The sequence below is a fragment of the Suricata suricatta genome, chromosome 2 (assembly GCF_006229205.1).
Source record: "Suricata suricatta isolate VVHF042 chromosome 2, meerkat_22Aug2017_6uvM2_HiC, whole genome shotgun sequence".
Classification (NCBI taxonomy): domain Eukaryota; kingdom Metazoa; phylum Chordata; class Mammalia; order Carnivora; family Herpestidae; genus Suricata; species Suricata suricatta.
Window position 1 is genome coordinate 110,132,016 of NC_043701.1, and position 6,060 is coordinate 110,138,075.

A 6,060-nucleotide genomic window follows, 5' to 3' on the forward strand; every position below is an offset into this window, starting at 1 on the left:
TCTCTCAGTGTTGATCTTTCATACTTGTGAATCTCCTTTCCTCCATCACCCACTTGCTGCACCTTCCCCTGTCCTCAGTCTGCGCTGACCTCACTGCCCCATTTGGGGTTCAGCTCCCTCTCTCCTCCTGTGATAGCAGTGCAGAAAGGAACTGTAGTCACCTGGTTAGTTATTTATTTTAATGTTTGACCAAATCTTAAATTTATCAATCTCATGTTCTTTCTAATATACCTATTGCTTTTTAGCAGTCAGCAAAGTAGGGAGGATGCATTTAGATTGTGAGAAATAGTTAGGAGTACTCTCATAATGGGGCTGTTTTAGACCATACTCTTGGAAATACTCCAACAATGATACAGGATCAGGATTGAGCAGTATTGGTGAACTCTTTTGATGACTTGAGAGGGAAAGATAATCTTTGTGATGGCCTCCACTCTAAAGAGAACCAAGTGACTGGGGTGCCTGGGTAGCTTAGTTGATTAAGTGTTCACCTTCGGCTCAGATCATGATCTCATGGTTCATGGGTTCCAGCCCCCATGCCTGAAGCCTTTCTTGGATTCTGTGTTTCCCTCGCTCTCTGCCCCTCCCCCACTCATGCTCTGTCTCTCCCCATCTCAAAAATGAATAAACGTTAAAAAAATTAAAAACAAATAAAAAAGAATAAAAAGAACCAAGCGACTGACTTACCTAAGTTAATCAATGAAGGCTAAAAGAACTATATTAGTTAAAGTTTTCTCTTTGCAACATTTATTAACAAATATTTTTCTCCAGATTTTAAGTATATGAGTTAAACACTATGATTGCAAAACTTTAGTCTTATTAATAATGTATCACTTCTAAAAGAATCATGTGCTTATGCATAGCTTTTGAAAATGCAAGTTTTAGAGTAATCCTAATCTGAAGCCTCCTATTTCTGTTTTTTTAAAATGTTATGTCTTGCCTTTCATTTTACAGATATATTATTTGGCATATAATCTCTCCATACTGTATTGTCTAGATAGTGTCCCCTAGGGCACCTTCACTGTATGCTATAGTTCTTGGATTTTTAATGTATTTTTCAGAAATATTTTTTTCTCTTTTATTTTCCTTATGGTTAATCTTAAAATAGCAAATAGTTGCTTTGGCACCTGCTGTTATGTGTGCCAGTTTGCTGGAAGCATTCCAGGATTATTTTCTCATTTGGCCTTCAAAACATTTCATATTTCTTTAGGGTCATGCCCATAACCCATATATGATTTCTGTCTTCAAGCATGTGTCTGTCTCTCTATACCTGCCTACTTTATATGCATAGGTTTGCATGTGCATCTATAATATATTTGGAAAATGGCTGTGTTATACTTAATGTAGTAGAGCTAATGGAACCACTGGTGTGAATTCTTTTGGAATCTAAGCAAACATTCTTTAAAAAATTTTTTTTTGTAGTTTATTTATTTTTGAGACAGAGACAGAGCATGAGTGGGGGTGGGGCAGAGAGAGAGGGAGACACAGACTCTGAAACAGCCTCCAGGCTCTGAGCTCTCAGCACAGAACCTGATGTGGGGCTTGAACCCACAAACCGTGAGATCATGACCTGAGCCGAAGTTGGCCACTTAACCAACTGAGCTACCCAGGCGCCCCTAAACAACCTTTCTTAATGTCTCTGACATATCTTATATATAATTTAGAATGCCTTTGAAAAGAGCCTTAAGATCTAAGTTGCTGGTGTTCATCATGTCCTAAGCCACAGAGCAGTTCAAAAGTATTCTGTGGTGTGGTGACCAATCCAGAAGGCCTGGGCAAAGATATTGGCAGCAAGAGAGCAGAGAAATACTCTAATGGTCGCCGACACCAGAATAAATATTCTGAGCTAAGAGTATTTCTCATTATAAGCAGAGTGCCCTGCTAACCAAGACAGTCCCAGCCAGGACACCATCTGTTGGATTCCATGTTCATCCTGGTCTTACTCCTGGAATCCTCATTTATAGACAAAAGGGCCTATTAATAGGACCTCTTTCCTGTCTTGACAACTGTAATTTGGAAAGACCGTAGCTGGTCTTCTGTGTCTGTGCTCTGCAGCATTATCACTGTTAGTGTTAGGCACATTGTAGATACAATAGGTTGCAGAATTAATTTTTAAATTATAATAATTTCTTGTGAACTCAGACAAATGGCGAATGTTATTTCAGTCAGATTCAACTTGTAAAGTTTGCTCAGCTAATATTGTCTAACTACAATGGACAGTGGTTCCTACTTTAAAATATACTATTATATATAAACATTTATGGTTCTTATAAGAATCACAGAAATGGCTGCAAGGTGATTTTATTGGAGTCTGTACCTTAGTTGCACTGAGTACTGTTTACAATAAGTAAACCCTAGGTTTTGCAACATGCAAGTCTTAGTATCTAAAAAACAAACTTTAAAATCAGATTTATTTTACAGTCTCCCTTTATAATTTCCATTGGCTATCCAGTTTACCCAGTTTGTGGCCAAACTGTTAGTACTTTCTGTACCTGGGGAACTATGTATTTTTTAAGGAGTAAAAGTCTTTAAAATCGCAGGGTGTTTGCCTTTTGCAAAAGGGGATCTCAGTGAAAAGATTGACTTTTGATACAGTTGACCAAACACCCTTCATTTGCCTTTGACCACCCTATGTCTGGTGAAGATGTTCTTGAAGTTGGTATGAAAGCTTATAGAAGGTTCAAGAACACAGTATTTTGGGAAGACTGTATCTGACACAAGTTAATACTGGGAGGACACGTGTCAGATGTTTTGTTATACATGAGGAAATAATATCTTGATATTTACTGAGATTACCGAGGCTTTTCCCAGATGAACTAACTAGATCTTTTCATAAACAAAATAGTCTTTAATATATGTTATGCTGTCCTTCAAAATAGTACCTTCTCATCAACCTGATAAAGCATGGTGCCAGGTTGTGATGACCGTAAAAAGTACTTTTTGCTCTCCTACTGGTGGTATCTTTGCTCGTGTTCTTCTGAATTGGCCATTATATAATAAACTCAGCTGATGACCGTAAAAAGTACTTTTTGCTCTCCTACTGGTGGTATCTTTGCTCGTGTTCTTCTGAATTGGCCATTATATAATAAACTCAGCTGCCTGCTTTGGGCTTGCTCCGTGATTTTGGGACGTGATGCAAATAGCAAATTGGATCTTAAAATTCTTTCCAAAATGATTAAGTATCAGATATTTAAAATAATGTCACAGATACATAAATTTTTAAAGCTAGTAACACACTGAAAATATGTGAGCATTCCCCACCTCCCCCCCTTCAATTTAAAAACCATTGCCAGCTTCAGTAGTTTCCTGTGAGCTTTTTCCGAATTGAAATTCTCATTTCCCAATAGATAATCCCTATCCTGAGTTTTTTTTCTAATTTTCTTGCTTTCCCATTTAAAGAAAAAAAATTTAATGTTTATTTACTTTTGATAGAGCGGTAGACAGATAGCACGAGTCGAGGAGGGCCAGAGAGAGAGGGAGACAAAGAATCTGAAGCAGGCTCTAAGCTCTGAGCTGTTAGCATAGAGCCCCACATGGGGCTTGAACTCATGAGCCGTGAGATCATGACCTGAGCCAAAGTTGGATGCTGGATTGACTGAGCCACCCAGGTGCCCCTCTTTCCCATGTTTAAAAAACCACACACCAGTGTGTATTTGCTTGTTTCTGAGCTTAAAAAATGATTTCCCATACTATGAATGTATTCTATTTGCAACCTGTTAATGTCACTGAACGTTATGTTTCTCATTGATTTCACACCAATCCTGGTAGTTGTAGATCATTTATTTACACAAGTGTATAGTATTTCATTTTATAAATAAGTAACCATTTATATAAACTATTGCTGGTCATTAGCCTCTTCCTTAATATTACTATTTTTTAATAGTTTCTGTTAAGGAACAGTCTTGTAAATGTCTTCTGAAGTACATGTGCAAGAATTTCTTTAGGATTTATACCTGGGAGGGAACTTACTGGGTTGTAGGGTATGGGTGAGTTCATGTTCACAGGATAATGCCAAGTTGTTTTCCAACGTCCTCTCTTGCCAAGAAATGTAAGAATTCAGCTTGCTCTATGTCTTTGCCATACTTGACATTGTTAGACACTAGTTTTTGCCAAGATGAGGGATGTAAAATGAAATCTCACGGTGGCTTTAATTACCATTTCTTTGATTCCTCATGTGCTTGAATATCTTTTCACACAGTTGTTGGCTGTTTGTCTTTCTCCTTCTGGAAATGTGTCTTATTTGTCTGTTCAGCTGTGATTTTTCTTATTTTCTTTGCATATTCAGTTCTTTGTCGGTAACATGTGCCATCAGCATCTCTCTTCCTCCAGTTATCGGCTTGTCTCTTCCACTCTTGTTTCTGGAGTTTAATAGTGAACAGGTATTCTTAATTCTTCCAGTAGGAGAATTTGTCTAGTTTTCTTCATAGTTAGGACTCCTCAGTGTTTGAAGAAACCCTTCTTGGGGCACCTGGGTGGGTCAGTCGGTTGAGCATCTGACTTTGGCTCAGGTCATGATCTCACAGTTTGTGGGTTTGAGCCCCGCTTTGGGCTCCATGCTGACAGCTCAGAACCTGGATCCTGCTTCAGATTCTGTGTCTCTTTCACTCTCTGCCTCTCCCCTGTTGGCACTCTGTCTCTCAAAAATAAATTAATGTGAAAAAATATTTAAAAAAGAAGAAACCCTTCTCTCCTTCCAGGTCATAGTTTTGTTTTTCTTTTAATTTCCTTCTAAAAATCTCAGTATTTTCTTTTCTAATCTTTGGGTTCTTAATAATCATTTAAAACAATGAATGGCATATATCGTGAGGCTTATAGCCAGTGTTTTTAAAAATGTATAAAATGATTGTCTTCATACTATTTACTTATTAGGCTATCTTTGCCCATTGCTGTCTTTGTCATATGTATGTTTCTGAATTCTGTGTTCTGTAGATTTGTCTGTCTCTGCTAACACTCTCCTGCTTGAATGACAATAGCTCCTGTAATAAGATTGATATCTTTTAGTGAAATCTTGCTCTTCTTCTCCTCCAAGAGTGTCCTGATTAGCGAGTTTTATCTCTACCATGTGACAAGTCACGGTGACACAGAAATAGTACTAGGACATCTACATTGCTTTTACTCATTTTCAGAAATATTTCAAATAGTAGAGACATACACTTGTGGAGCTTGGACAAAGATTCACTCAAACTACCATCTGCTGATAAGGTTAATATGCTGTGACTCAGCCTTTCCCCTTGTAGTTTTTACAGGCAAGCTTGAAGATTTGGCAAGACATTCACCAGCTGGCATTAGATTCTACTTGTGATCCCACAGGAAGAACTTTTAGGAGACCTTCAGAATCTTGTGGGACAGTTTTCTGGAAGGTGGGAAGAAGAGGAAGAGCTAATAAACATTGGAATCTGTGAACTTCAACTTCTCCATTAAACCCTTTGTCTGCATAATTTCACTTCCCTTCCCAACACCTTTGCCATGGGATCATGCCTCTTGTCCTGTGACTGAGAACACTGACTTGGAGGGCTAAGGAACAGTGAGGAAGTACCATGGCTAACAGGTGTCTGAGTAGGGCTCCATTCCTCTTCTGTCCCCACCTGGAACCCACATGTGTCTCACTCATGCTACCTTTCTAACAGCACCTGTGCACTGCCGACAGGGCCCTGGGACGAGATAGAGAGCGATGTACAAAATTGGTCTGTGTCCTGTGACTGTCATCATGGACCTCCACACTGGCACTGGGTGCTGCTTGACTGACCAAAAGGAAGCAGAGAGAATCAAGAGGGTAAGCGTGCCTCTGTGAGCCTGGAGGGTAGAGCAAGGTGCCAGAGTGGCCCTGGCTTTCTGACCAAATTTCAGATCTGCGGCACTGAGCGATGAGGCTTTGACTCTGGGTCTGCAGATGATGGGAAGTCTAACCTACTGAACCTTGTCTTGTAAGGTCCGTCAGTGGGAGATCCCACTGCCCTGGTCCGAGATTGACGCATACCCCAATCAGTCTCGAGAGCCGCCACTTGATGCAAACAGCAAGAGGTTTTATTCGGGGACCAGCGCGCTGGGGCTCAACTCGTATCC